The following is a 16380-nucleotide window of genomic DNA, read 5'->3' on the forward strand; positions in this document are numbered from 1 at the left end:
CCATAGCTACCCAGGGTAAAAAATCAGCAGCAGAGCACGTTCATAGCCTTGAGCCTCCAGTCTGCAGCCTCCTCAGCTCCACAGTCATCGTTGCTTTCACTTATGAGCAGCAAAAATACAGCCTGTGGACCTCGACTTCACCAGCTGAAGACAAGGTATTGCATTCCCCATCACTTCCCTGCAGTATTTATAACCCAATCAAAGTGAAATGTATAATTGTTATTAATAAAAATGTTTCCTAGCCTCTATGCTTGCACAGGAAAACTTGAAGGCAACACCTGAAGGTAGTTACAGGCCCACAAAGTGGTAAAAGAAAAACAGGTACGTATTCCAGCCTCGTGGCTTTTAATCCAGAGTCATGGTTTGTCGACAATTGACTCATGATTTTTGAACGCCGCTGAGGCTGGCAATCCTGACAGTGAACTTGGAGAGGTTTTGCCAGTTTACTGAAAGGGAACTGGGGACTAGAGCTCGTGATGCTGACGCTTTTCAGCACTGCGAGTCAAGTCTGTCGTGCATCTTGGCTGCATCCTCTCCCACGGAGACAGCACGCACAAGTCTCGTCTTACCCTCTCTTGCCCAAGCCAGACCTCTCCCTTGAGGACACACACGGTGTAGGGCAATCCTCTGTGGGTGCAGAAGCAAGGTCCAGTCCTCCTCTTCATAGGAATTAATGAGAATTTCTGCCTTTGGTGTATTCAGGGAGACAGGGTCTTGCCCAAAGCACATACCAAGGGAATGATTCTTCCAGAAATATGAATTCTCTTTGCCTCATACCAAAACATTCATAGTAAGACCAGGCAGCGCTCCGCAGCAAAATATTGGCAAGAGGAAACGCTAATAAAAGACTAAGACACTAAAAAACACCAAGAAAAATCTCCCAGAAGAAACAAACATAAGAATATGCTGCCCATTCAATAAAAAAAATGCTAACAAATTAATGCTGTCTCATGATGATATTGAACTATTTACAGGAAGAGAGCGCAGAATTTTGGCTGGCGAAGGAGAAAACTATCCATCACAATTATTTTCTGTGCAGAACAAAGTGGGGAGGAAACAGAGGAGAAAAAGTGGGGGAGTAAGGGAATGGTGAAAGAGAAGGGACACAAAAACAGAGTACAGATTAAGAAATTGATGCAAAAAAAAGGAAGAAATGAGGAAGAATGAGAGGGGGACAGAGCAGAGTTAACACTAGGTCTTGCTGCTCACTATTTACCTGCCTGGAGCTAGAGTCATTGGCATCTCCCTTACGGGTCACAGACTCATGCACTTACTCCTCAAAAGCAGTGGCTTCCTAACAGCGCCATCAGCACGAGCAAAACACTCGTGGGCCAGCTGGGGCAAAGCGAGTACAAAGCATATGCCAGTTCCCATTATTAATTTGTTTTATATCCACATCGTTATAGATGATTACCTGAGTTGATTTCACAGCCTGGGCCTTCCCCGGCCGGTAGCCCCAGTGATTCACGACACTTTCTGTTAGTGACTTCACCACGTTGCATGGAAAATGCTCCAGAGCTGCACGCGTGTGCTCGCATTGACTCAATGACTCCTTGGGTCGGCATTTAGCAACCTGACCCAAGTCTGCCATCAAGACAAAGGCACTTCTTGTGCGGCTTCCAAGCTGTATGGGTGGGCACCATACACCGGAGCACGCAGGAGAAGTCAGGAAAAGGTCGTCCTCAAGTATTTAGTTTGTACAGGTAACAGCTGAGGGTGCCGGCACAAGAACTTACTCAAGGCACAGGTTGGCTCTTCCCATCTCTGCCAACAGCCAGCAATGGCAGTGTAAGTCGCAAGGCACGTAGTCCTTTGGGATGCAAGAAGCACCCCAAAGAAAGCAGAAGTGCTCCACACAGCTCTTGACACCCACGAGGAGGACCGTCCCATGAAGCTCTCAGGAACCACCAAGGCCTTCTCATTCAGGGAGAGGGAGGTATTTCTGCATCAAGAGTCAGCAGGGATGGCAAAACGCTGCAGAACAGCCTGAATTAGAAGATGAAACATCTCACAAAATAGCAGTCTGACATTACTCAGGAAGAACACGCAAGCTATGCTGTAAACCCGTGCACGTTGGATACGGGAACCTTCAGGGCCAGAGCAGCTCCCTCACAGCCAAACCACCTCCACTCTGCAGGCACCTTAGAAATGGAAGCTCTAACCAAAAGGTTAAATAGATGTTTTCCCCTCCCTTTTTTTGGAGGAAGTGGGGCTGAGAGGGTGCTCAGATTTCCCAACTCCTTCTGCAGTCTTTGGCTAATATTCTGTTTTAGAAAAAATCAAAAATAAAAGCAGCAGCTTGGAAACAGGGTGTACCATGAACCCAGTCATACATCCTGCATGAAGAGTGGTGTGCTCAGATGCCCAGAATGGATGCAAAAGGAAATGTGTCAAGGAAACACTTTCAGCAAGCAATGTTTTTTTTTAGAGGGGATGAAAACAATCATCACACTCCTGCTGGGTTTAGTGCTTTGGTTCTTTCTGACAGAATATTAAGAAGAATGGGCAAAACTCAAGCCATTTTGTTTTGCCGGAAAAAAACTGAGTTTTTGGTTTGAAATCAGATTCTATCCTGATAGAGACCTGTTGGTTAAAGTATTGACCTCAAGTGCTTCATTCAATGCAGAAAAAAAAATCCCCCATTTTTAATTCAGCAAGGAAGCCAGGATTCATCCCACCTTCCCTGCCATTTCAGTAACGCACCAAACACAACCTCCACTTATTTCTGAAGAGGTTATGCCTGCTTCCCACACATCCTGGAACTAAGGCACCCCCAGGGGTCTGTCGGCCACGGGATAAAAACCCTCTAACAAAAGCCTAAGGGGCTGCAGGCAGCTCCAGGACCTCTCAGAAACCAGAGTTAATGCTACGAAGACAGGAACAAGCAAGGTCTCTTGTAGCTACCACAAACCGCTGCTGCTCTGGTTGTATCAATCCATATGTGCTCTCCATCAGCTCAGAGGGAACAAGGTGCTGGAAGATGTGCATCCCCAAACCAAGGGTTTCCAAGGAGCAGGTAAGGACCCCACTGCTCTCCTGTAGGCCTGCGATGGGCAGCAGCTGAACTGGCAGTTGTTCTCACCTCATTGTGTCAAGGCTCTGGGGAAATGTGTTTTCCCATCTGACTTTGAACTCTTCCAAGCTGGTCTTGACCCCATGGGGAGAAAAGTCACAGCTGCTGGGCACAGCACCTAATTGTTCACATTTTGCCAAGCTAACAATGCACCAAGGGCAAAGCTCTGTCACTTGAAGGAAGCCCTGGATAGCACTTTAACACTCTCACACCTTCACAAGGGCAAAGGAGAAGGCGTGACAGAGCCAGACCTCCCCGCTGGCCCCCAGGGAACTCTACTCACCACAGCCATGCCCATTTCTTCCCGCATCCCTCTGGCCCTGCTGCAATAAGTGACACCCATTCCCATGGCAGGCACGCCACGCTGCTGCTCCCCTGACTGGCGCTACTTGCTACCCTACATCAATACCAAAAAAAAAATTAAAACATCTCCCTTGGGCATTGGGCAGTGCATTCCAGCTCCTCTCCGGTCACTGTTTGTGCAGTGTTTTAAATACATGAAGCATTATATAAATGCTAACTATTATTATAATGTTCCCCTCCTTCCAATCAACTCCCCCCACAGACCCACAGACGCATTCCCCACCTCCCGTTTTAGCACGTCCACGGCCCCAGAAATTACCCTGTTTTCATTTACCCTGCCCTTTGCCATCCGATCCCAGCCCTCAGCAGCTTTAAATAGTCTGCATTATTATGAAGGCTTGTTAGAACTTGTCCCTAATCACTCCAGGAATAATCCTTGATGGCTTGTTTCAGGCCGTGTGCGGATGGCTGTGCGACAACAGGGCTCTGGCCAGCCAAGGGCCCTCCTGGAGAGGGAGGCAGAGCCCGGGGCGTGATGCAGGATGAACAGACCCCTGAAATGGAAACCTACTTTTCAGAAAAGAAGGGGCTGACCGTGTTACGTGTTGATAGACGCCAAGCAGCAGAAGCCAACCTGCCCTTTAAAAGCAAGGACATTGGAAACGGTGCCGTCGGTGCCTCCCCAAACTGCACTCGCTCCTTCTGGTCCTGGGGCTTGCACTGTTTCCCCAGCACACATGAATTCCTCTGCTATATACCTAAATATAAGCTCTTGCTCTGCCAGGGCTACAACCCAATCCCGTGACGGTGATAGAGATAACGAAAAGGAAGACAGATCTGGTGCTTAATAAATCTGTTTCTCTAAGTTGGCAATGGTGATTTCAATGTCATTCACAGGAGAAAATCCAAGGCAGAGATAAATCCGCTTTTTTTGGTTTAGGTTCCAGCTGCAAGCTTAGAGGAAAACAAATTACACAGTCCTACGACAGCACTGAGACTCTACACCAAAGCAGGAGTATCTGGCAGGGCAAACAGACAACCAGATAAATGTTTGCCTGGGGTCACATTAGCCCACCAAGATGAAGCCTCTGGTGTTCACAAATTCTTGTGTTCATATTATGCATAGCCAACATTTCACCGGTTATGTTCTCAGGACACCATATGCACTAAAGTAGGAAGCAAGAAGCAGCTGAAAAGCACCTGCTGGAATAATACCATGACAAAACGCCTCTGCACCATGGTTCAGCATAGTGCTTGCCCAAACACACGGCCGTCATGTTTTAGGATGATCTCAGAACACATTGCTGTGCATCTCACCACCTGTAGGACACTAGATGTACCTGAAGGAGCTAAGAACAGAAAGGGTTTGGGGGCTTGTCTTTCATTTCCCAAAAGCTTCACAGGTATCAAAAAAAAAAAAAAAAAAGAGACTATTCACAGGCTTTTGGAATCAAGAGGTATTGATCATTGCATCAGATGATGCAAAGGAGATGGTTTGGGGATTTCAGATGAAATGAGTATCCTGTAACTTAATGCTGGGTCAAAAAGAAAAAGAAAAAAAAAAGTGCAGAGCTTTTACGGCAATTCTGTTTATTATGGGGGCTACAAAGAAGAAATCAGTGCTTGACAAAAAGCTGCCTAAATGGCTGGGTGGAAAAAGGGCAGCAAACTGAAGGATGTACGGTGTGAAGCCATGTGGACTGCAACAGAGATGGGTGTTAAACCTCAAGGTGCTGGGCTCCAGGGGCCCCACACAGTGGCAGTATTGAGGGGACCGCAAGCTGCTAAAAAAAGACAGTTGAAAAAGCTTCTGGCCACACTGGAGCTGGTCCATTTTCTTTACATGGAATTAGCCCACTCACAGGAGTGCTCACCTTCTAATATGGACACAGCAGGAAAAGCTAAGAAATAATATTAAAGAAAACTCTTTAAAGGGAAAATCCTTACATTGCTGTAGTCCACAGAGAATTTTGCAAAGAAAGTTCCATTGTTTTGCACTGCAGACACGCACACAGAGACAGGGAGAGGTGAGTACGTTTTATTTAAGAGGACCCAGCCAAATCAGTGACGGAGCCAAGTATTAAAGAGCTTTGATATTTTGGTCATGGAGCAAGATGTGGCTATTCAGTCCCATTTCATGCTTTGCATCCTAGCCCACAAATTCTGGGTCACAGGAGGGTGAACACTCAACACAGGCTCTTCAGAAACCCAGGAACACGTTCTGTTACTCAGCTGGGCTCAAACCAAGTTACAGCAGAAGATGGAGCTGTCTTCATGATGGGCAGAACCACCTGGGAGCCAGCACTGACTGCCCTCCTCAAGGGGCCAGCAAGCAGGGAGGGATCTAAAGCACAAAGGATGTTCTCCGAGGCGCCTACAAACCCAGGGCAGAGACCAGTGAAGCTTGGAGGTCAGGCTCCCAGCAGTGCTGCAGCGGGCAGGCACTCACAGGAACTACAGCAGTGACACGCACACAGTAAAGTTTTCTTCAACACGCACAAGGACACCAAACTTGAAGACGAGACAGAAAAGAGGTCTCCCTAAAAATATCTGCCAAAGTCAGTCCTACCTTGGGTTGGACTGCCAGAAACGCAGTAAGCAGCAGCCATTCCTTGAGAAGCTCTCCTCGAGGAAGAGCCTGAGGACACTGGGAGCACAGCCTTACTCTAATGGATGTTCAAGCAAACACTTGGGGGGGCTCACACTATTTCACCATGTGGACCTCACTAAGATGTCCACATCAGAAACTGAGACTCCCTGCAAGCTCTAGAGACGGGCACACATTTTTTGAACATGATTCAGAGCCCAGAGGGTAGGAACCTAGCTCCTGTTCTACTTATGTGGTCCAAACCACTGCCCTGAGGTGCCTTCCCCTCTTCTTAGTCCACCCAGTGCTCAGGCAGGCCGCTGCGCTAAATGGCAAATATTACACAATGACAGAAATCCCTGACATCTCCTGTATGTAGCAAGCATGGTATGAGCCCAGGGAAGCTACCTGAGATGGGGAACCTGAGGCTGCCTCGCATGCCAGAATGACAGAGCTGGGGCAAGCTCTACATTTTATTTATTTATTAGTACACTGGTGAAGTCTGGCACATGAAAAATGGAAGAATGATAACCAACTATCACTAGGCATGCATACAAAACAGTGCTGCTCTTGGTGGGAGAGACAGTAAAAGCCAACTAGGACAGAATAAAATCAGATCTTCTATAGAGGTGCTACAGAGAGCATCCGTAAGTGGAAATCGGGAACAAAACAATTTACTGATCACTGAAAGACTAAAAGTTGACTAAAGCTATACAAACAGTTGAGGTAGTCCTGGTCGAAACTGAACTTACAAAAAAAAGCAGTTTGGATGCAATGAGCATCACTTGCCACCGCCATGCAGCTCATTAGTTATTTAGCCATAGTTAACTATTGTGTTCCTGACAGGTTATCAGCCAGGAAAGCCTCATTCTCTGCAAGCATAAAAAACCCACACAGGAACAGCAGAGGTAAAACTGCCGAGCGGGATTTTGTACATGGGACATTGTAACATCTTATCAGGCCCCAGACACATGAGATCAGAAATGCCAGCTGGAACCCACAGGGCTTATCTGGGCACTCAGAAGTGTAGGACGAACGAGAGCCAGAGGAGTTTTATTCTATATGAATCCATGAATGCTGCCATTGTAGATAAGGAGCGAAGTCCCAGGTTCCTCTAAGTCAATGACAAATCTCAGTTTGACTTCATTTGGGCTGGGATTTCCTGCTCAGCATCCAAGTGTAAAAACCATGCTAAACACAGGAAACAGACAGCAGAAAGTCCCAAACCCCCCCACGGCTCCCGACTGCGCTGCTTTCAAGGCCGGCATGAGCCTACCTGCTAGCTGAGAAGGATGGCTGCTTGTGCTCGGCTCGGGCTAGTTTTCTGGGGTTTAGGGTCAGGCTTTTGGGGGGCTGAAGGCCAGTTTTGGTAAGCCAGGATGTTCTCCTGTGCATGAAGTGATGAAGCTGAACCCCAAGTCACAGCTCATCTGCTGTCCAAGGGGCCCTGGGATGACCCAGGGCTCTCCAACCCTGGGGGCAGGAATCCCCAGGGTGTAAATGAAGGCAGTGTCCAACCCCAGAGATACACCAAGAGAAAAGAGCTGTTAAACTGCGAACAAAACGAAGAAAACAAGCCGAAGCCTGCCATCTTCCACAAGGCACTGGCTTGCTGGAAGGAAGCAGCGAACAGGATCAGACCGTAGCCCTGCACCCTGCAGGTGGAGGCTCTGCCACCACGCAGCCAGGGACAACCTTCTGCCCCACAGCAACAGAGGAGCTCCCACAGGAATGAGGACAACCTCCTTGTCCTTTCAGCGTGTTCAAAACACCACAAGCTATGCTTGACAGCGGTACGATGCCAACCCCAGAGACAGCAGGAGAAATTCTATAGGTACCATGCTGTCAGTACTTAAGTAAAAGATCCACCTCTTTTCAATGCTAACATCCTACCCTGTTGGGGGGCCCTAGCTACTGCCAGATGAGACAATAAATAAAATTTAACCTGCAGCAGGCTTCGGGGCTGCTTTTCAGAACAGCCCACATCTCAAGGGAAGGAGAGGCAAGCACTTCTGATGCTCCCATTGCAGCTGTGACATTACAGGAGGGATGGAGGGACCCCACTAGGGTGCTGCAGGTGTTGGCCCATGAGCTGCCAGCAGGAGCCACACCAGGGCCACCAGTGACTCGGAGAACCTCTGCCATCTCTTGCCAGCCACCTTGGTGACCTTCAGCCCGCTCCAGCCATCTCAACCCCCATGCCAGCCAGGAAGGGGGGGTCTCCGCTGCCCACCTTGGAGCCACCCACAGAGATGCTGGGCATCCCCTACCGATAGCCAGATACCTAAAGATGGGGGCAGGGGCTCGTTTTCACCCTTCCCCAGTGCCCCCCTGACTCAGGCCAGCTGTGTGGGCTTTTCCCAGTGCCAATTAAGTGCAGGCCAGGGCAGAGGGGTTGCACACCGAGGCCCTGTCTCACTGCCTCCGTACTGTCACCTTCCATTAGGCAGCTGGCGGCAGGGACAAGGGGAGGGAAAAGCCAGTGGCGTGTTGGGTTTTGCTGTTTTTGTGGGCACTTTACAACTTCAAAGGCTTCCCCCTGGTTCACAGGGGGCAAGGGGCAGAGGTCAGTAGGCACGGTTTGACCTCCCTTTCACCTCCTCCCCAAAAGGGAGAGACGCACACACACAGAGGAAGGAGAAGAAAAGGAAGACGAGATCCTGGCAAACACTTTTATCCTCTAATCTTTCTTCGCCTTGGAGCTGCAGAGGCTTTGTCCAGCAGACAAAGTGCCCTTCAGAGGCTGACACTTCCACGGTGGGCTCTTCCTCCTCTCCGAGGAAATAAAACCAGCAGCACCACAAAATGAAGAAAGGGAAAAACACTTCTTTTTATTTTGATACATTATTTCCAGCTAGATATCCATCCATCTATATATAAGCCCTGTGACTGCACATGAGGGAGGGAAGCAAACAGGCACGATTGTTCGAGCCCCAGCCCAGGATGTTGAAAAATGCATTTTCTTGTCATTAAAGATGAGCATTGCTGCATTTCTTTATTTCTAACGGCGAGGTCGCTAGCCCAGGGGCACCGAGGAAGAAGCTGGAGTTTCAGAAAGCTCCCAACAGCTGGTGATTATATCCCTCGCAGTGCCTACAAAGGCATTGGGAAAGCAGCAGAGAAAGTAAACAGTATCACTTCTGGGGTTGGAGGGGGAGACGAGCAGGGGGGCAGAGGAGGAGGAGGAGGAGAGGAGAGTCAGATGAAATTTAAACTGGCGCCCAGCCCAGCCACCAACTTAAAACAATACAGCGAGAGGAAGCCAAAAAGGAAAGAAAAACAGAGGGGTGTGTGCGGAGACACGCTGTGTGCGCGCGCACATCAGGCAGCGGCGGAGAGCGCGCGAAGGGCTGAGGTCGCAGGCAGAGGTTTCGGGAGTCATCTCCGGGGGTCCACCGGGGAGCAAAACAGCTTGCAGCAGGCACAGTCATTGTCCCCAGCATAAATGCAGCTACAGGCATTTCTCATCAAGCTGGCAAAGCACAGCTGTTTACCTCAGGAATGATGAGAGGAGAAAAACCCACAGGGTCCAGAAACAGTCCCAGCCTTGTCACCTCCTGGCATCCTCAAAACCAAGAGGAACGAGCAAGGAGCAGGGAGGTCTGGACAGATCTAGTGGCCGATGCTCTCTGGGTTGGCACAACTCAGATTTGGGCTACACTTGGCTTTTGGCTGGCTCTGGGAATCACGCTCAGCTCAAGGCAGTTTCATGCTAAGCTGGTGCCTTTCTCGAGCGTTTTGCTTTGACAGTATGGGAGAAAATGCAGAGTCACGGCTGGGTGGTGCTTGGTGTTTACAGCACAGGGCACAAGCTAGATGCTGTTTGGGCCCAGCCTGCACAAGCATGTGGAAGCCCTCCTCGTGCAGACGGGCCCTGGATGCCGGCTGAGGCCCTGTCCTCACCTTCCAGAATAGGTCTGGCTATGTTCGATCTTCTCTGGTCATGTTGACCGTGATCTCACTGGAATGAGGTTAGTCATCTTCGCATGGGGAAGGGAGAGGCAAGCTTTTTGGAACAGGGAAAGGCTAACAAGCCCTCCTTTATAGATGTCTATATGTGGACCTTGGCAGACGTGCATTTGGAAAGTCTCTGGAGAGAGGCAGTGTACCTTAAAAGGACCAGGCCAGCCTGTTCTTTGGGTTGCCCATCCAGCTTTCTGCTACCTTGCCCACCAGGAGGAGTCAGGCATCCTGCAGGTTGACATGTCCTCTGAAGTGCTCCAGTGATACCCTCCTCTCCCAGAAACAGCCCAAACTTTAAAGCAGCAGCTGTAGGCCCCTCACAGGGGCGAGCAGCCCGCAGCTGGCTCTGGCTGAGCTTCAGCATGCTTGGTGGCACTTGGTGGGACAGGTCAGTTAAGTGCCATAAACCTGGGGTGCTTACTGCTTCATGTGCTGCTCCTCTGAAGTGAGGCAATGTGTATCTTGTCTGCAAAGCTTTCCTCAGTTCCCTTTGCCCTGAGTCCTCATGAAGATTTGGTGTGGATACCACTGCTCTGGCAGCTTCTTCAAGGACTTCTTACCCCGTCCTCGACACAAGGTACAATAAAATGGACATCAAATCTGCTACCTGCAAAAATTTCAGGAGCTATAACAACCTCTCCAAGTACAGGCTGATGAGGAATGAGATCCTTAGCATCCTAATTGTAACGGACACCAGCTGAACATTCCCTCTAGAAATAACTGGCTGATGGTACTGAGATACCAGTTTGCTGCCACACACCCTCCATTGATCATGCACAGGTTACTCACAGGTAGTTTTGTGCTTGAATGATGCAAGCTACAACAGGGGAAAAACCTGGTTAGATACTAGGAAAAAAAATTACATTTATGGTTAGCCAAACACCAGAACTGGCAGTTCAGGGAGGCCGAGGTCTCCATCCCCAGGGGGAGTCAAAATTGGACTGGACAAGGCCCTGAACAACCTGAACTTATTTGGCCCTGCTCTGAAGGGGCTTGAACCAGACAGCCTGCGGAGGTCCTTCCCACCTGACGTTAGCCTGACCCCAAGGCCACGTCAGAACCTGCCCAGGACCTCACATCCAAGTACAAACATCAGCACGGAGGCCCCCCCGTTGTGGGGTTTCCAATACAAATATTGCCGTGGTTACCTTTTGATTAAAACAAACCCAGTGCTACTTGTCTGCTGCCCAAGGGTAACCACACAGCCAAGCTGAAATGAGGGATCTGAGCGCACTAAGCCTCCAGGTGTTGAACCTGCGAGCCCACAGCCCCATCCTTATCCCCATCCCGACCCTGCAGAGGGGAGCCCCAATGGCTGAGCCCCACAGACAGGCACCAGCATGCTTCAGGTGGCCCTGCCACCCCAAACAGGTGCAGCTGTGCAGATGAAGGACAAGATTACCAGTCTCCTCTTCACCCAAGCCTTGACCAAAGGCAATCTCACTTTCTCAATGACAACTCTGTTCCTACAGTAAGAGCAAATTGCTTCAGTCCCAACCAAGTGGGCCCACACTCACCTTCTTTGCTGGAAGGTCTCTTTGGGAGGGAGGGGGGCAGGGGGAAGTTTTATAGAAAAAAAGTGGTGTCTTCACCTACCTGGGCACGTGGCTAATATATATATAAAGATCACCATCTAGTGGCTTATAGGCATGATACCATCTGTTATATGTCCGCAACTCTGATGACCAATAAAGTTGTTGTTACAACATATTACTAATGACACCTGCATTCCTCTCTTCAGCTAGCTAGGTATGTATGCAGACACAGACATGGACAAGTTTCTGGCCCACAGAAAGCTGACATTCATCCATCCCCCCCAGAACAAACCCTGACCCCCCACCCCCATCACCATTTTCCTCAACTTCCCCTAAATAGGATCTGGGCACACAGTAAGGGGGATGCATCTTACTTGAAGGCACAAAAGTTAGGTATCTAGTGTAAACTAGTCAAATTCCATACAATATTTAATACAATGAGTCAGATACAAACAGAGGTTGATGCACCCCATCCTTTTGTGTGGGACAAAGCACACTGAGACAACCCCACTGACTACAGATGGGCTTCAGACAATTAGTTTAGGCTAGATGCCAAACACCTGAGGGGGAAAGGCAGATAGGATGAATCCTGTTTATGAAATTCCACAGCCTGGAAAAAGTTACCTAGCAAGCACAGAAGGCTTGGCTGGTGAGCTGCCCATGGGATGGGATAACTTATGCCAGCCCTTTTCCATTTGCCTCTCTCTAAAATCCTTGAGGTCAAAATATTCCCTTGCAGGAAGGAAGATCTGTGACTCCTGACAAAACTTGTTTCACTGAAAGAGTCCTAATGAGCTCTGCTCCTTGTTCTTTGAGAAAAGATGGGGACAGCCATCATTATAGTTGCCTCTCTAAAGCCCTACTGGACTCAGGGAGGGTTTTACATTAACATGACTGATGGTCCTAGTACATGAGCTAGCCCAAATGTTTCTTCACATCTTCGGTTGGCCATGCAGACATTTACTTCAGGAACACATCTGAAGGATTAAGTACTACACATGCACAGACTATTTGTTTTTGTAACACTGACGGCCACCAGACAAGGCCAGATTTGAAGCTAACAGAGGTCACATCTTGGTTCTAGACTGCATCCTCCAGGGCCTCCCCAGAAGTGGCCCACTATGTTCTTGCTATGCCAATACAGTTGCTTAGTACTAGTGTCAAGTGATATAACTGAAGTGCCATTTTGGCACACTTCTTACTATGTTCCCAATTTTCCAGGTTATACATGTCAAAAACCATGCTGCTTTGCTCTGGTGAAAATAGAAATTCTCTAAACAGACAGTCTGGAGCACGAGCTATAGACTTATACACACTCCTTTATACAGTTTCAGTTATACTTCACATTTCTAATGGCTTCCTTTAAAGCTTTAAGCCTACTTGAAGCCTCAGCGTGAGCAGCTGGCATTAATCCACTGACTTTGTATAGCCCAAGATGAAAATCCAGCCACACATTACACAAATCTGTGGTTAGCTGGAGATAAAGGAGCCGGAGTTTCAAAATCCATATTCGTTTGTCAACATACAAGATAAGGAGACCTGCGATCTGTAAAATACAAGAGAAACCACTTACAGAAGCCACCACATTTGTAAGGCATTCCTGATATCTATCTCTAGCTGACAGAAGTACGCATCGATGCTAGTCAGCTAGTCTTCCTTATAACCTCTGGAGAAATTACAGTGCCTATGGAAGGAAGTTATCTTGGACATTTTGTGTAAGCTGGGGCAAATGAACCTCTGGGGATACCCATCCCCTTCTCCTTAGGGGGCAGAGAGCTTATATAAACAACTTCAAAGGTTGAGGTTAGAGAGGAACTCCACACTTTTTGTTTTGGAAGGGATCTGGTATCTCTTCATGGTCTTGGGATCTGAACAACAATCAACACGAACAAGAGGGTTATGCCACAGTTCATCAGCATTTCTAGTGGCTACAGTGGCCTCCAGGGGGCTTTGCATCCGGCCCAAACGATGGACAATTTTCCATAGTCTCAGCAATAGCTTTTGTGGGACCTAAAGGCAGGTCCCCTGCAGACCAGAAGTAAGACTTAACTCAGTAGGCCAAGAAACCACTGCATGCCTTTAGCTAAATTTGGCTGCTGAAGGGCAGCTCTAGTGGGGTAAGGCAAAGAAGTGTTATTTTCCCTCAAGAAAGCTAGCTTTATTTTCTAAAGGTTAATGAGAAATAGAAGAAAATTAGGCTAGCCAAAAGAATGAAAATAAATGTTTTTTTTTCCTTCTTCTTTCCCCCTCGTTTTTCAAAAAAATGCATGGCTTTGGTTTTTCTGCAGGCAGTTGCTTCATATCAATGTACCATGTGGTGACTCAGACATTTTGTTATTATAATCCAAGCCAAAGGGGAGATATATTTTATGAGATCCATGTCTCCCCCTTGTCTGTCCATACTGTATGTTTTCCTGAGTGAGGAGAAACAGTCAAAACTCTGAAGACAGCTCACACTGTCTCTTGGCAGGTTGTAGACTGCCTTCTCCTTCATCTAGCAAAGCTAAAAAGAGTCTCAGGTTTGCAGTGAGCTGACATATAGCATCAGTGGCAGAGTTTCTCAGTCCCATAAAGCAAGGGAACCAGATAGGAGCTCTAACATCTTCCCGGCCTAGTGCAAAGCTGCAGAGGACTATGAGGAAAGGGGCTTTGGTGGGAGCTAAGCTAATGCACACATCCTCACAGCTGGGGTTCAGCTACCTTTGCTCCACCGACAAGCAGTGAAGTGTTTGGATGCAGTAACTCCAAATTCATGTCCAGAAGAGCCAAGAGCACTTGTAAATCAGAGTGCTCCTCTTATATTTCCCCCCTTCTACAAAAACTGTGTTCCAGTCGCACAATCAGGTAAGAACACCAAAAAGCAGTTATGTCTCCTGAAAGCACTCCACAAGGAAATTCTTAGTGATGCGAGTGCAAAGGCCAAAAGGTTCCCCAAACCCAGTCCTCCAGCATAAATCCATAGCAAGGGACTACCGTGCAAAACTGATCTAAGGCAGGGGAAAATCCTGGTTCCAGCTAACAAGTTTGTTTTCTAGACACAGGTCTGCCTTTTGAACTCCGAAACCTTTGACCAACATGAAGCCCAAGGGCACATGGAATAAAAACAGAGGACTTGAGGCACATCTGGTGGAGGCAGTGGTTTCAGAGAGAAACTAAAGAGAAAAAGGGTTGACTGTGCTTGAATGCTGCACAAACCAAAAGTGGTTAACAACCTCCCATCCCTCACACACAGGTGGAATATCAGAGCTTTTAAAGACCCAGACAGGTCAGAAGAGATATCAGATTGCTCCAAGTAACAAAGACATATTCCTTTGAATCAAGTTATGAGAAGTATTTCCTAAGAGAATGCCATAGGAACCATCTGATCTTCTAGCTGCTTGTGGCACTTACCACATGCTTTATGTTCCTTCCCAGAGACAATGTTTCCCTGGCACCGAGAACATCAGCCTGTTCTGCTCATCCTATTTTGAGAGCCCAGATGTATGCTGCTAAAAAGAAAGTTCAGTAAAATTTCAATTCCCAGCCTTAGATGCCCAAGTTCTGTGAGTGGGAGGAGGGAAGAGGAGAATAATTCCCATTGCATTCCGAGAGGGTTGGGCATTCAAGCATATACCCACATGGGCCAAAGATGTAGGATAAAGAACAAAGGAAAAGTTTTGAATTATTCCAGAAGTCCTTCCACTACCTCACTTCCAGACAGATATGGAGGAGTGACAACACCCTGAAACAAAGAAACACAAATGAAGAGAACATTATCAGATTATTCAGAACAATTGCCATTTTTAGTGGCCTAGAATTAGTGACTTAGAACAACCTAGAATTCAGATCTCAGTGAGTTCTCAAAGCTGCTTAACTCTTTCAGCGGTGTCCCACGTAGTACCACGACAGAGTAGCTTTATTAAACAGGAACTTAAAATGAAAGCATCTCTTTCATCACAACTGAAGACAGATTTACAGGAGGCAGTAGGCGACTTTTACTCCATGTAGCACATTCCCCAAGCAGCATCACTATAACCTGAGAGTGAAGAAAAGCCAGGGATTCCAGACCTGCCAAGCTATTTGGGATTGAATCAGATCCCACATCATGACAATGAGTGATAGTATAAAGCTCAAAGACGCAGAAAGAAATATTGTATGTTTTAAGTAACTGGCAGGAGCAGATTCCACATTTCAGTGTTTTGGCAGAACACAGTCTGTTCTGGGACTTTATACTCAAACCCTCATTGTTGAAAGCAGAGTATTGCTCACACAGCCTCAGCATGAGGAGAACAGTTAGCAAGTTTATCGATAATATCTTTTGCTGTCCTTTGTATAAGTATACATACCCACTTTTTTCAACTGCTAACTTTCAGGTAAAATTCAATTAAGGGGAAAAAGAAACATTGAGGAAATTATTTATTAGTGTAAAAAGGGCCAAGCAGTAATGTGACATCCTACAAAGACCATGAAAATTGCAAACTTGATGTTATTCAAAGCCAAAGCTGAAAAGCAAGAAGAGAACTGCATCAAAAGCAGCCTGGAGTGACCTGCAAGGAAAATGCCCAAAATAATCTGGTTTGGAGAACACCACTCTGTGTGTGTAAGAGGGGGGACCAGAAGCATGCTCCTGTGACTTGCTGCTGACCTGGTGAGAAGCAGCAGGTTTTGGAATTCCCACCAGCATGCCTGGATTTCAGCACTGTGATATGCATTAGGAATGACCACTGTCCCCCCAAAAAAAAGATAGGGCATATGATCATATCTCTTTGGAGACCAACAGCATAAAAGCTAAGTTCCCTTGAAACCTCAAGCCATTGGACATAATCACAACCTACTTGTAGGCAACGCAGTCCCAGCTGTTAGCTGAACAAGCCGGTAGAACACCCCATGTCTTCTGCTGTGTCTGTTCGGTTCCTTGGTACTGAGGAACTTGGTGCATA

At 47.6% G+C, this 16380-nt stretch overlaps 1 long non-coding RNA gene across 2 annotated transcripts in view; it reads right to left on the reverse strand.

Moving 5' to 3' along the window:
• Window positions 1-8332: 8332 nt before the first annotated feature.
• The window catches only part of LOC106042622 (uncharacterized), a 44399-nt gene continuing 36351 nt past the window's right edge, over window positions 8333-16380 (reverse strand). For both annotated transcript variants that reach the window (XR_010831807.1, XR_010831806.1), the window contains one exon: window positions 8333-10533. This is a non-coding gene — a long non-coding RNA (uncharacterized lncRNA). The remainder of the gene's footprint in view (window positions 10534-16380) is intronic.

Source organism: Anser cygnoides, chromosome 5 (assembly GCF_040182565.1).
Source record: "Anser cygnoides isolate HZ-2024a breed goose chromosome 5, Taihu_goose_T2T_genome, whole genome shotgun sequence".
NCBI classification, from domain to species: Eukaryota; Metazoa; Chordata; class Aves; order Anseriformes; family Anatidae; genus Anser; species Anser cygnoides.